This window comes from Bubalus kerabau, chromosome 2, assembly GCF_029407905.1.
Source record: "Bubalus kerabau isolate K-KA32 ecotype Philippines breed swamp buffalo chromosome 2, PCC_UOA_SB_1v2, whole genome shotgun sequence".
Classification (NCBI taxonomy): domain Eukaryota; kingdom Metazoa; phylum Chordata; class Mammalia; order Artiodactyla; family Bovidae; genus Bubalus; species Bubalus kerabau.
The window spans coordinates 131,957,732-131,973,647 of NC_073625.1; the positions used below are offsets into that span (position 1 = coordinate 131,957,732).

At 38.5% G+C, this 15,916-nt stretch overlaps 1 non-coding gene across 1 annotated transcript; it reads right to left on the reverse strand.

Moving 5' to 3' along the window:
* Positions 1 to 11,523: 11,523 nt before the first annotated feature.
* Positions 11,524 to 11,594, reverse strand: TRNAG-GCC (transfer RNA glycine (anticodon GCC)). The gene has a single exon. It is a non-coding gene; the product is annotated as a tRNA-Gly (tRNA).
* Between the last annotated feature and the right edge of the window lie 4,322 nt (positions 11,595 to 15,916).

Consider the following 15,916-nt stretch of genomic DNA (forward strand, 5'->3'; position numbering starts at 1 on the left):
TGGATATCACAATGTTCTGTTTGAAAAATTCTGTTTCATTGTCTTACAGTGCACAAATTTATTCCCAGGCTTTCTATCCTGTCCACTGATTGATATGTATTTCCGTTTTTGTGTCAATATTATACCTTTTTGATTATTGGAGTTTTGTAGTACAGTCTGAAGACAGGGAGTCTGATTCTTCCATCACTGTTTTTCTTAAGATTGCTTTGATTATTTGGGGTATTTTGTATTTCCACATAACTTTAAAAATGTTCCAGTTTGTTCTAGTGAAAAATGTCATTGGTAATTTGATAGGGGTTGCATTGAATCTGTAAATTTCCTTGGGTAGCATGGTCATTTTGACAATATTGATTCTTCCAATCCACTCCAAGAATATGGTGTATCTTTTCATCTGTTTGTATTATCTTCCATTTCTTTCATCAGTGTCATAGTTTTCAAGGTACAAGTCTTTTGCCTCCTTGGTGGGTTTACTCCTAAGTATTTTATTTTTTCTGATGCAATGGTAAATGGGATTGATTCCTTAATTTCTCTGATATTTCGTTGTTAGGGTATAAAAGTTCAATATTTCTGCATATTAATTTTGTATCCTGCAACTTTACCAAATTCATTGATGAGCTCTAGTAGTATTCTGGTAGCATCTTTAGGATTTTCTTTGTGTAGTAGCATGTCATCTGCAAACAGAGACAGTTTTACTTCTTCCTTTCCAATTTGGATTCCTTTTATTTCCTTTTCTTCTCTGATTGTTGTGGCCAGGACTTCCAAAACTATGTTGAATAAAAGTGGCAGCAGTGGACATCCTTGGCTTGTTCCTGATCTTAGAGGGAGTGTGCATGCACGGTTAGTCGTGTCTGACTTTTTGCAACCCTGGGACCTACCAGGCTTCTCTGTCCATGAAATTTTCCTGGTAAGAATACTGGAGTGGGCTGCCATTTCCTACTCCAGGGGAATCTTCCTGACCCAGGGATTGAAACCACATCTCTCTGTCTCCTGTACTGCCAGGCAGATTCTTTACCATAGAGCCACCGTGGAGGTCCTGAGAGGGAATGCTTTGAGCTTTTCACTGTTGAGTATAATTTTTGCTGTAGGTTTACCATACATGTGTGGCCTTTATTATTTTGAGGTGTGGTCCCTCTACACCCACTTTCTGGAGGGTTTTTATCATAAATGGATGTTGAATTTTGTCAAAAGTTCTGCACCTGTTGGAATGATCATATGGTTCTTATTCTTCAATTTGTTGATTGGTGTGTCATGCTGATTGATTTGTTGTGGATATTGACAAATCCTTGCATCCCTGAGATAAACCCCATTTGAACATGACATTTGGTCTTTTTAATGTCCTGTTGGATTCCATTTGCTAGTATTTTGTTGAAGATTTTTGTGTCTATGTTCACCTGTAATTTTCTTTCTTTGTGATATCTTTGGTTTTGATATCAGGTGATAGTAGCCTCATAAAATGAGTTTGGGAGCATTCCTTTCTCTGAAGCTTTTGGAATAGTTTCAGAAGGATAGCTTTTAACTCTACTCTAAACGTTTGATAGAATTTGCCTGTTTAGCTATCTGGTCCTGGACTTTTGTTTGTGAGAGTTTAAAATTACAGTTTCACTTTCAGTAATGGTAAGTGAAAGTGAAAGTTGCTCAGTCATGTCCAACTCTTTTCGACCCTATGGACTGTAGCCTGCCAGGCTCCTCTGTCCATGGGATTCTCTAGGCAGTCTTCCCAACCCAGGGATCAAACCCAGATCTCCTGCAGTGCAAGCAGATTCTTTACCATCTAAGCCACCAGGGAAGCCCCAAACCGAGTTTCTTCATCTTGTCCATTTCTTTCTGGTTCAGTCTTGGGAAATTGTACCTTTCTAAGAATTTGTCCATTTCTTCCATGTTTCCATTTTATTGGCATGTAGTTGCTTGTATACTCTCTTATGATCCTCTGTGGTGTCTACCTTCTCTTTTTTTAAAATTTCTAATTTTATTGATTTGAGCTATCACCCTTTTTTCCCTTGATGAGTCTGGCTAATTTTGTTCATCTTTTCAAAGAACCAGCTTTTATAATAGTTTAATTGATCTTTGCTATTATTTTCTTAATTTCATTTATTTCTGCTTTGATCTTTGTAATTTCTTCTAACTTTGGGTTTTGTTTTTCTTCCTTTTCTAGTTGTTTTTGGTGTAAGGTTAGGTTGTTTATTTGAAATTTTTCTTGTTTCCTGAGGTAAGATTATAAACTTCCCTCTTAGAACCTCTTTACTTCCTCCCATCTAGAACCTCTTTACTTCCTCCCATAGGTTTTGGATTGTTGTGTTTTCATTTGTCCCTAGGTATTTTTTTTATTCCCTCTTTCATTTCTTCAGTGATCAATTGGTTTTTTAGTGGCACACTGTTTAGCCTCCATGTGTTTATGTTTAAAAAGTTTTTTCTTGTAGTTGTTTTCTAATTCCATTTCATTGTGGTCAGAAAACTTGCTTGATACAATTTCAGTTGTATTAAATTGACTGAGTTTCACTTCGTGGCCAATCCCTATGTGATCAGTCCTGGAGAGTGTTCCATTTGCACTTGAAAAGAATGAGTATTTTGCTGCTTTTGGATGGAATGCTCTATAAAAATCAATCCATCTAGTCTAATGCATCATTTAAGGCCTGTGTTTCCTTATTGATTTTCTGTCTGGATTATCTATCCATCTGGATTATTTGTCTGATGAAAGTGGGGTGTGACAGTCCCCATCTGTTTGTTTGTTAGTTCTTCTAGCTACATGCAGTTAAACATTTCTTGTATCTTCTTGGTCTGTGTCTCCATTGTTTTCCAAGATCTTGGATCATGTTTACTGTCATTACTCTAAATTCTTTTAGGGGTAGATTGCCTATCTCCATTTCACTTAGTTGTTCTGGGGTTTTATCTTGTTCCTTTGTCTGGAACATAGTCCTTTGCCATCTCATTTTATCTGTTTGTGATTGTGGTTTCCATTCCACAGGTTGAAGGCTTGTATTCTTCTTGCTTCTATTGTCTGACCCCTGGTGGATGAGGCTGGCCTAAGGGGATTGTGCAGGTTTCTTGATGGGAGGAACTGGTTCCTGCCCACTGGCATGTGGATCTGGGTCTTGTGTCTCTGGTGAGCAGGGCCATGTCAAGGTGTGTGATTTTGGTGTTTTCATGAACAGAGATGAGCTCATGTCATTTTTTCTTCACTCTCTTGTCTCAACCCTCAGATTCCGATTTCTGATTAAGTGAGGTTGTACCTGGCACCAGCACCATTTTATACTTCCCAACCCCTCCCATTAGGAGAGGCTTCTTTACCTACCAACTGCATTTCACCTCCCTTACATCACCAGGGTTGGGCAGCAAGACAAATCCTGCTGAAAGAGTTGACTTCTGCAGCTACCTTGCAAGAGTAGAGTTTTGAGATTTATCTGATCAGAGAGATTATCAGAAGATAGCAGCTTGAATGGATCTTGGATTTTGATGGAGTCAGAAACATGCTATAGTTCAATTCAGATATTTTAATTTGTACAACAAATAATTCTTTTACTTTAAAATTTCTGTAATATCAAAATAAAACATTAAACTATTGCATGCTGCAAAAGGAAAAGCAAAGAGGTCAGGTTTACATTGATTATCTTGGCTCTGTTTGTATAAATGTAACATTTGAACTAGAGGAATAGTTTTTTGTGCATACCCCCTATTCTTTCTCCAACTTGCCCACAAAAATACAATGAACTCTTGAGGTTGATTGTTTTAGAGTTTCAGTCAGAAAGAAGTCCATGATCTTAAATTAACCATTCAAGAAGTATTGTTTTCCCTGGCTACCTTCAGTGGAGCTGCCATATTAACTTTTCTTGAAGCAAAACATTAATTGCTTTCAGAACTCTTAAGTATCATTGACATTGATAAATCATCCTTAAAGAGACATGAACAAATAAATCAACTGCTCATCATCATATTCAGGAAGGATAAACATTTTTACAAGGAATAATGCATTAGGCAAACTACTTATGTAATGCTGGGTTGAATAAATATTTCTTGATGAGCCATAAATGGTATCCTATAAATTGAGTGACTAATGCATTGAAGAGGCAGCTTAATCATAGAAAAGCGTGGGACAAGGTACCCTGTAGAAAACATATTTATTTATTTTTATTGCAAAACAGAAACAGCTATTCAGCTGTTAGAGTTTAGTCTATTTGTTTCACAACTGTACATTAATATTAATAAAACTTCCATTTTCTCTTGTGTTAATGTGATTAAATTATTACAACACCAAAGTGATATTTAGATAATAAAATTTCTTCGATATTATGTAATATACTTTGTTGTTGTTCATTTGCTAAGTCCTGTCTGTCTCTTTGCAACCCCATGGACTACAGCACATCAGGCTTTCCTGTCCTTCACCATCATCTGGAGTTTGCTCAAACCCATGTCCATTGAGTCTGTGATGGCATCTAACCATCTCATCCTCTGTTGCCTCCTTTTCCTCCTGCCCTCAGTCTTCCCCAGCATCAGGGTCTTCTCCAGTGAGTCATCTCCTTGCATCAGGGGGCCAAAGTACTGGAGCTTCAGCTTTAGCATCAGTCCTTCCAATGATATCCTTCCAATGATTTAAGGTTGATAACCTTTAGGATTAACTGGTTTGATCTCCTTGCAGTCCAAGGGATTTTCAAGGGTCTTCTCCAGCACTACAATTCAAAAGCATCAATTCTTCAACACTCAGCCTTCTTTATGGTTCAACTCGCACAGTTATACATGACTACTGGAAAAACTATAGCTTTGACTAGACATACGTTTGTCAGCAAAGTGATGTCTCAACTTTTTAATACATTGTGTAGGTTTGTCACAGCTTTCCTTCCAAGGAGTAAGCATCTTTTAATTTCATGTCTTCTGTCACTCTCTGCAGTAATTTTGGAGCCCAAGAAAATAAAATCTGTCAGTGTTTCTACTTTTTCCTCATCTATTTGCCATGAAGTGTTGGGACTGGATGCCATGATCTTAGTTTTCTGAATGTTGAGTTTTAAGCCAGCTTTTTCACTCTCCTCTTTCACCCTCATCAAGAGGCCCTCGTCACTTTCTGCCATTAGAGTAGTATCTCACGTAACTGAGGTTGTTGTTCTTTCTCCCAGCAGTCTTGATTCCAGTTTGTGATTCATCCAGCTCAACGTTTCACAGGATGTACTCTGCACATAAGTTAAATAATCAGGGAGACAAATACAGCCTTCACATACTCCTTTCCTAATTTTGAACCAGTCTGTTATTCCTTGTTCAGTTCTAACTATTGTTTCTTGACCTACATACAAGTTTCTCAGGAGACAGAAAAGGTGGTCCGGTATTCCCATCTCTTTAAGAATTTTCCAGTTTGTTGTGATCCACACAAAATTGATGCTTTTGAACTGTGGTGGTGGAGAAGACTCCTGAGAGTCCCTTGGACTGCAAGGAGATCCAGCCAGTCCATTCTGAAGGAGATCAGCCTTGGTATTTCTTTGGAAGGAATGATGCTAACGCTGAAACTCCAGTACTTTGGCCACCTCATGCGAAGAGTTGACTCATTGGAAAAGACTCTGATGCTGGGAGGGATTGGGGGCAGGAGGAGAAGGGGACGACAAAGGATGAGATGGCTGGATGGCATCACTGACTTGATGGACGTGAGTTTGAGTGAACTCCAGGAGATGATGATGGACAGGGAGGCCTGGCGTGCTGCAATTCACGGGTCACAAAGAGTCGGACACGACTGAGCAACTGAACTGACTGAACTGAACACAATCAAAGGGTTTAGTGTAGTCAGTGAAGCAGTAGATGTTTTTCTGGAATCCTCTTGCTTTTTTCTGACCCAATGGATGTTGGCAATTTGATCTCTGGTTCCTCTGCCTTTTCTAAATACAGCTTGTACATCTGGAAGTTCTCAGTTCACAAACTGCTGAAGTCTAGCTGAAGGATTTTGAGGATTACCTTATTAAGCAAGTGAAATGAGTGCAGTTGTGTGGTAGTTTGAACATTCCTTGACATTGCCTTTCTTTGGAATTGGAATAAAAACTGACCTTTTCCAGTCCTGTGGCCACTGCTGTGTTTTCAAAGTTTGCTGACATATTGAGTGCAACACTTTAACAGCATCATCTTTAGGATTTTCAATAGCTCAACTATACTTTGCTGTATAGAAAAATAGCTCTACAAATATATAGACAATGGCAATATTAGTTGTTTATTGTCTCCCTATGAATTTTCTAATACATCAATCTAAATAAAGTCTGCTGTATTTACTCTGTATTATCTTCTTTTATGGGGCTTCCCAAATGGCTCAGTGGGTAATGAATCTGTCTGCAATGCAGGAGACACACACGGGTTCAGTCCTTGAGTTAAGAAGATCCCCTGGAGAAGGAAACAGCAACCCACTCCATTATTCTTGCCTGGAAAATCCCATGGACAGAAGCAGCCTGGCGGGCTTTAGTCCAAGGAGTCACAAAGAGTCAGACATGATTTAGTGACTAAGCACACACACATCTTCTTTTACAGAGTATGGTTTCAACAAACCTTCCATTTTAAAAGAAAAACAGTTGGTAGTATTTTCTCTTAATTCTACCACTTTCTGTTTCAAAGGAAAAGAACATGATTCATCTTTTTTTTTGGAAAAGTAGCCACTAAGAAGAGTATCTTTTTTGTTGTTTGTATTTGAGAAACAGGGTTATATTAATGGGAAGATAGATACTACTGATTGGAATAAGAGAAGTCTCATGACTTAGCACTCCCTTCTCATTTGCCCTTTCTTTATCTGCCTCTGAGCACCAGCTTTACCTTTATCCTTTCATGGACAATCTCTGTGTTTGCAAACATCTATAGAGACATCTGAAAGAGATGGGAATACCAGACCACCTGATCTGCCTCTTGAGAAATCTGTATGCAGGTCAGGAAGCAACAGTTAGAACTGGACATGGAACAACAGACTGGTTCCAAATAGAAAAAGGAGTACATCAAGGCTATATATTGTCACTCTGCTTATTTAACTTCTATGCAGAGTACATCATGAGAAACTCTGGACTGGAAGAAGCACAAGCTGAAATCAAGATTGCCGGGAGAAATATCAATAACCTCAGATATGCAGATGACACCACCCTTATGGCAGAAAGTGGAGAGGAACTAAAAAGCCTCTTAAGGAAAGTGAAAGAGGAGAGTGAAAAAGTTGGCTTAAAGCTCAACATTCAGAAAACGAAGATCATGGCATCTGGTCCCATCACTTCATGGGAAATAGATGGGGAAACAGTGTCAGACTTTATTTTTGGGGGCTCCAAAATCACTGCAGATGGTGACCGCAGCCATGAAATTAAAAGACGCTTACTCCTTGGAAGGAAAGTTATGACCAACCTAGATAGCATATTCAAAAGCAGAGACATTACTTTGCCAACAAAGGTTCGTCTAGTCAAGGCTATGGTTTTTCCTGTGGTCATGTATGGATGTGAGAGTTGGACTGTGAAGAAGGCTGAGCACCGAAGAATTGATGCTTTTGAAGTGTGGTGTTGGAGAAGACTCTTGAGAGTCCCTTGGACTGCAAGGAGATCCAACCAGTCCATTCTAAAGGAGATCAGCCCTGGGTGTTCTTTGGAAGGAATGATTCTAAAGCTGAAACTCCAGTACTTTGGCCACCTCATGTGAAGAGTTGACTCATTGGAAAAGACCCTGGTGCTGGGAGGGATTGGGGGCAGGAGGAGAAAGGGATGACAGTGGATGAGATGGCTGGATGGCATCACTGACTCGATGGACGTGAGTCTGAGTGAACTCCGGGAGTTGGTGATGGACAGGGAGGCCTGGCGTGCTGCGATTCATGGGGTCGCAAAGAGTCGGACATGACCTAGCGACTGAACTGAACTGAACTGAACTGATAGAGACATCAGCAAATCTCAGCAACGGCATGACACTACATGGTCCTTCATCCCTGAATGAAAATGCCTCACTTTGCCAGGACTGCAAACCTTCTCACAAATATGTGCTACTTGAAAGCCTTCCAATAAGTTTTACATTCCCACTGGTATATAATAGACCTGCAGTAATTATTTGTGTATGCATTTTATGCTGTTATTGAATAATTATGATTCCATTTTCAAATTATGTTCTATAAACTCTCATTTTGAGAACTATTAACAACAGTTTTAGCTAAATTTGTTTAGTACTTAGTATGTGATTTCTATGCATTTTATCATCCAGTGCTCACAAGTCTTTGAATAATATTAGTTATTATTTCCATTTTATAGATAAGGGATGTGAGGATTAGATAAATGTCATTGGTAGGCAGTTGAGCTGGAATTTGAACTGGGCTCTTTGACTCCAGAGCTCAATAGTACAGCATAGCTGTTAGATGAAAAAGGATTTTGGGGTCAACGGATTTGGAAATGCAGAATTAAACCAAATTTTGAAAACTTATATCTTACAGAATTTCTCTGAGTATTTAATATGCCAGTGCAGATTGAATCTTTAAGAATAAAAATTATATGGAATATAGTATGTGATATTCCTAAACTTACTAAACCCTACATATTGCTCAAGTGCTTAAGCCTGAAAATGCAGTTTTTGAGATGTCAATATTATTCAGAGCTATTTAGAAATTTAGTATAATTCCTATAAAAATTCCAAGTTCGTTTTTTTTTTTTCCAGAAATGGAAAAGCCAATCCTCAAATTCATATGGAATTGTAAAGGACCCATAATAGCTAGAGTAATCTCGAAGAACAAGAACAAAGTTTGAGAACTTCCATTTATTTTGAAAACTTAATACAAAACTGCAATAATAAAACAGTGTGATACTGACATTCAGTTCAGTTGCTCAGTCGTGTCCGACTCTTTGCGACCCCATGAATTGCAGCACGCCAGGCTTCCCTGTCCATCACCAACTCTCGGAGTTCACTCAGACTCACGTCCATCGAGTCAGTGATGCCATCCAGCCATCTCATCCTCTGTCGTCCCCTTCTCCTCCTGCCCCCAATCTCTCCCAGCATCAGAGTCTTTTCCAATGAGTCAATGCTTCTCATGAGGTGGCCAAAGTACTGGAGTTTCAGCTTTTGCATCATTCCTTCCAAAGAAATCCCAGGGCTGATCTCCTTCAGAATGGACTGGTTGGATCTCCTTGCAGTCCAAAGGACTCTCAAGAGTCTTCTCCAACACTGCAGTTCAAAAGCATCAATTCTTCAGCGCTCAGCTTTCTTCACAGTCCAACTTTCACATCCATACATGACTACTGGAAAAACCATAACCTTTACTAGACGGACCTTTGTTGGCAAGATAATGTCTCTGCTTTTCAATATGCTATTTAGGTTTGTCATAACTTTCCTTCCAAGGAGTAAGCATCTTTTAATTTCATTGCTGCAGTCACCATCTGCAGTGATTTTGGAGCCCCCAAAAATAAAGTCTGACACTGTTTCCCCATCTATTTCCCATGAAGTGATGAGACCAGATGCCATGATCTTTGTTTTCTGAGTTGAGCTTTAAGCCAACTTTTTCACTCTTCTCTTTCACTTTCATCAAGAGGCTTTTTAGTTCCTCTTCACTTTCTGCCATAAGGGTGGTGTCATCTGCATATCTGAGGTTATTGATATTTCTCCCGGCAATCTTGATTCCAGCTTGTGCTTCTTCCAGCCCAGCGTTTCTCATGATGTACTTTGCATATAAGTTAAATGGAACCAGTCTGTTGTTCCATGTCCAGTTCTAACTGTTGCCTCCTGACCCGCATACAGATTTCTCAAGAGGCAGGTCAGATGGTCTGGTATTCCCATCTCTTTCAGAATTTTCCACAGTTTATTGTGATCCACACAGTCAAAGGCTTTGGCATAGTCAATAAAGCAGAAATAGATGTTTTTCTGGAACTCTCTTCATTTTTCCATGATCCATTAGGATAGATATATAAGCATATAGAATAGGATTGACAGTCCAGAAGTAAACATCTGTGGTCAGTTGATTTTTGACAAGTGTGCTAGGTCCATTCAGAGGAGAAAGAATAGTTTCCTCAAAGAAGATAATGAGCCAAGTAGATTTCCCTATGCAAAACAATGAAGTTGGATTCCTACCTCATACTATATATAAAAATTAACTCAAAGTGGATCAGCGACACAGAACACACAAGCAACAAAAGAAAAAAATAGATAAATTTGACTTCATTAAAATGAAAAAGTTTTTTGAATCAAAAGATATTATTTTTAAAAAGCAGCCTACAGAATGAGAAATGTTATTTACAGTCATTTATCTGGTAAGGTTTAATATCCAGAATATATGAAGAACTCCTAAAATGCAATAATAAAAAGACAACCCAATTAAAAAATAGGCAAAGGAATTAAATAAGCATTTCTCTGAAGAAGATATACAAATTATCAACAAGCTCATAAAGGAAGCTTAATATTATCAGCCAATAGGCAAGTGCAAATAAAAACCACAACAGGATACCATTTCACACCTACTAGGATGGATATAATAAATTAAAAAAAAAACAAAATAATAATTACTGCTGAGAATGTGGAGAAATTTGAACTCTTATACATTGCTAGTGGGAATGTATAGTGGCTGTGTAAGCTAGTTTGGAGGCTCCTTTAAAAGCTAAAAATAGAATAACTACGTGACCCAGCAGTTAAACTCCTGGATATCTAGGTATATACCCCCAAATAATTGAAAACAGGAATTCAAACAGATACTTGTACACACTGTAGAATTATTCACATTAGCCAAAAGGTTGAAACAATCCAAGCACCATCAAATAAATAAAATGTGGTATATAAATACAATATTATTTAGCCGTAACAAGATTGAAATTCTGATACATGCTACAACAATGATGAACCCTGAGAACAAGTGAAATATACCAGACATAAAAGGGCAAATACTGTATGATTCCACCTACATGAAATATCTAGAACAGACAAATTGATAGAGACAAAAAGTAGAACAGAAGTTATCAGTGGCTGGGTGGAAGAAGAATGGGGAGTTACTGCTTAAAATGAGTACAGAGTTTCTATTTGGGTGATGAAAAAGTTTTGTAAATTCATAGTGGTGCTGGCCACACAACTTTGTGAATGTAATTAATACCGATGCATTGTACATTAAAAAATTTAATGTTACATAGATTTTACCACAATAAAAATATAACCTCAAATTGGGGCAGCATTATTTAGGGAAGCTAAAGGAGCAGGTAAATATCAGAAAAATTAAGCTGTATTTTGGAATTCTTTAATGGAAAAATCTGAATAAATCAGTCCAAAAAAAAATCCATTAGTACATACCATTCAGGTATGAAACACTAGTTTTGGGTTCCTGCTTTTCTCTTTTTCCTCAGTCTGAGCATATCTACATTCTTCATGCTGTGCTTAGTTGCTCAGTCATGTCTGGCATTTCGGGACTCCATGGACTGCAGCCTGACAGGCTCCTCAGTTCGTGGGGATTCTTCAGGCAAGATTACTGGAATGGGTTGCCATGCCTTCCTCCAGGGGATCTTCCCAACCCAGGGATCGAACCCAGGTCTCCCGCTTTGCAGGCAATTCTTTACCATCGGAGTGACCATGGAAACCCAGTAGCAGTGCTCTTGCATTGGCTGGGAATTGAACCCAGGCCTCCAGCGTGGCAGGTGAGAATTCTACCACTGAACCACCAATGCTTACACCTACATTCTTTAGGTTGTTAAGTAATCTGGACATCAGCTTCAAAGACATAGGAGGCACTTTGGCCAGTTGTGCTTGACAATCCATTACTTCATTAGTAGGATTTATTGGACAGGTTCCGTTGGTTTTTTGATTGCAAAATTAAACAGAAAACTGAGAAACTTTTGGATGGATTTCCCACAAGAATTCTCTGTTCCTCAGAACAGACTGTGATATAGGAGACCTGGTTATCTGGAATCTGGGAGTTGGAATAAAGGGCCTTTGGGGCCAACAAGACAGGCTCCAGGTGATGGTAGTATGTGAGCTCTGTAGGAGAGAGCTGGAGCAGTGGAATCAGAGCCAGTTACTGGGTATCTGAGCAGCTGGACACTTGCTGGGGAGGCAGGTGATAAGAATAGAGCTAATGTTCATCCTGAGTCAATCTTTTGTTATTTGTCTGAAATCTTTCTGAAGTGAAATGGATTTACGAGTAATAAATAATTCATACTTCTGCTTGGAGGTGAATATACATATGGCTGAAACTACAGGTAGGGGCAAGGAGACAGCCTGGGTTAAAGGAAAATGGTTCAGGAAGAACTATAAGTGCTCTAATGTATATGAAAACATACTGTCAGTGATGAAGTGCTAATCAAGCGTTAGTTATCTGGTTACTCATGGATGCAGAATTTAAGAGCTATTCCTTAGTAGAAGGATCTGGTCATCTTTGGAGTCCTGATAGTAAAACAAAGATGAAAAATATCCTCATCTATTAATATATCACTGCAACCTACTGAAAATTAGGATCTTAAGTGAAAGAAATGAAGGTTTAAATGGTCATGTTTTTAATCTAGGGGGAAAAATAAAAAATTTTTCCTGAGTATAATAACAAGTTTTAAATTTCAAAATATGATTTTTAGAAGTAGTCTTAGGAAAAAAACCTCCCTACAAAATAAAGATGTTCTGTATAGCATAACCTGGGTTTCTCTAGTGGCTTAGATGGTAAAGAATCTGCCTGCCATGCTGAAGACCCAGGTTTGATCCCTGGGTTGTGAAGATCTCCTGGAGAAGGGAATGGCACCCCCCTTCAGTGTTCTTGCCAGGAGAATCCCCATGGACAGAGGAACCTTGTGGGTTACAGTCCCTGGTGTTGCAAAGAGTCAGACACAACTGAACGACTAATGCACACACACATACATAGTATAACCCAAACTAGATTTGGAGTTGTCCTAGTAAAGATATTTATTTGGAGCAACTGTTCCTTGCCTTAGTAGCCAAGAGCTAATATTGGGAGTTTACCATATGCTAGAAACTGTTCCAGCTACTTTAAATGTGTCCAGTTATTTAACACTCGTAACTTTCTCTCAGCTAGTTACTCCTCTCATGCCCATCCTAGAAATAAAGAAAAAGGAGAGCTCAAGTAACTTGCCCAAGAGCCTACAGCAAGCCAGAGTTTGAACGCCAGCAGTCTGACTCCAGAGTCCATACTCTTAACCATTATCCCCCCTTTCCCAACTGCTTTTTACAACTCCTAACTGCATTATCCCCTTTTTGACAACTGAAAACAAAGGCCTCTGTTGATGGAGAGGAGTGGTGCCAAATCAGTACTTCCAAAGAATGATCCAAAAGACATTCGTCCCTCAGTATGTACTAAGTCACTTCAGTTATGTCCAACCCTTTGTGACCCCATGGACTGTAGCCCGCCAGGCTTCTCTAGCCATGGGATTCTTCAGGCAAGAATACTGGAATGGGGTTGCCACTCCCTTCTGCAGGGGATCTTCCCAACCCAGGGATTGAACCCATATCTCTTACATTCCTGCATTGGCAGGTGGGTTCTTTACCACTAGCGCCACCATATGCTTCATGGCAAAATAAAAGGGTCCACTGGTGAAACACTGAATATTGTATATCCCTCTTCCCATCTCAGATCCATAGTAAGTACTAGTATTCAAGGTTTTGCTAAATTTTACTGTAAATCTTTTCATGATTTGTTTCACCCAGCACAAAATCTTCATTTATAGAATATCTATTCCTGTATCTCAGAAGAGGTACTGTGTACACTACACCTGAGAAATTTGCATTAAAATGCTTTAATAACTGGCCATATTACAAAATAGCTGACGCTAACTGTTTTTGACAACTCTTATGTCTTTAGTTGTGGAGAAGGCGATGGCATTGGTTAGCAGGGCAAACCGACTATTTGGATTTAGTGAAATGGGCCTTTAAGTAAAAGATCAGGGAAATATTTTCCATATTAAAATATTCTTTTTTCCAGGTTATAGAGATCTTTTTTTCGTATGTTTTTTACTTTTATTTTGCTTTTGCTATATTCTTCTAGTCCCATGCTGGTCTAAATTGGCTTTAGTCACTATCTTATTTCAGAATTTCTTTTACTATCTATAGATTTTTAGACTCTAATGGACTCTCTCAAAATTTACTTAAAGATTCAAGTCTTGTTATCAATTGATTTTCATGAAAATTTGTTCTTAATACAGGAAATATGAGCAATGACTTGTCTTTAAATACGTTTCATGTCTGTATTGCTGACATGGTATCTTAATGAGAGGTCAGAGGTGGTTAGAGTCTCCCTTTTCGGCTAAAAGAGGCATGTCTGAATTGGCCGATCAATTGAAAATGGATTTCTGCAAATGGCGAGAAATATAAGCACTATGAAACATTTCATCCTTCTGTCCTGACCCTACCCCCACCTGCACCCACTATCCCCTAATATTACTCTGACCAATTTGTCAGGATCTGGTCTTTTAAAACCACTTTATTCTGCATCTATAGTCTTTACATTGCTTTCTATATGATTGAAATTACTATTAGGTAGCACATGATAGCTTCCATTTTATTATGTGATAGTACTCTCTCTCCACTAACGTTCTGATAGCTTAGAATAGTTCTGTATTTTTGAGCCTGACCATTTCTCATAATTTAGTTACCAGCTCTTGTTTCTTTCTATATCCTTTGCTGCTGCTGCTAAGTCGCTTCAGTCGTGTCCGACCCTGTGCGACCCCATAGACAAGCAGCCCACCAGGTTCCCCCATCCCTGAGATTCTCCAGGCAAGAATACTGGAGTGGGTTGCCATTTCCTTCTCCAACGCATGAAAGTGAAAAGTGAAAGTGAAGTCGCTCAGTCATGTCTGACTCTTAGCAACCCCATGGACTGCAGCCTACCAGGCTCCTCTGTCCATGGGATTTTCCAGGCAAGAGTACCGGAGTGGGGTGCCATTGCCTTCTATATCCTTTGGCCATTCATATATATTTTTGCATGTTCATTTATAAAATATTATTTTTTTAAATCCATTGAAGACAGACTGTGTTTGTATCTTGGTCCCACAATTCACTGTGTGTCTTTAGCAATTTATTTAAACTTGTATAAAGCATCTCTGGCTTCCCTTTTGTGAAGTGAGATTAATATCATATACCTTCTGGGGTTCTTATAAACATTAACGTTAATATATGTAACATGTAATATATTAATCACATATAACAAATGTAAAGTGTCTGGCTGTGGCAGATTATAACATATGGGCTCACCATCCATTTCATTTTCCTTGGCATGTAGCTAAACTTTATTTCTCAGCTCCCAAGACCTAGGTAAAGTAGTGTGATTAAATCTCACCAATGGGATGTAAAGGGAAGTGTTATGTCATTTACAGGTTGAGGAAGGAAGGAATCCTCTCTATTCCACCATCACTACTAGAGAGACTCAGAGATTGCAGAGTTGCAGAATGGAAGGAAAGTGTTTTCTTAGAGGAAAACTGCAAAGAAGAGGAAAACTGTAAAGAAGAGCCACCTGACCCATATCAGATTCTCCTGATATCTAGCAGATATTTTTAAGAACTTGGATTTGGGGGTTTACTGATTGTAGCAGCTACAGTTATTTACCTTTCCTTATGTATGCAGATGGGAAACAAGGAATAGAAGCTATGACCATTATTATTTTTGTTCACCATCAAAAGGAATGGCCAGCGGTAGCCTTAGACTTCAGTGGTACTTAATATTCATTGGCCAGATAGACTGAAACAATTTCCTTCTGACTCTGAAAACTTCTCTCTAACCTTACTTAAAAAATGTATATTCTCAGGAGGCTGTTTTCACAAGAAGTTTGAAGAAGTATAGAAAGTATTTTATATTTATTTATTTAAGGTCTCCACTTAACCTGAACTTCTTAATGCCACTATTTCTTATTTATCTGAATGAATGATTGATTTCATAAAAAGGAAATTAGTACAATATGTTGATGGAAGGTATTGATTAGTAAAGTTTAGTCTGTAGTTGTAAATCTTTTGGACATAATTTTGTGTATTTGTAGGCTAAGAAAAAGCAAAAGAGT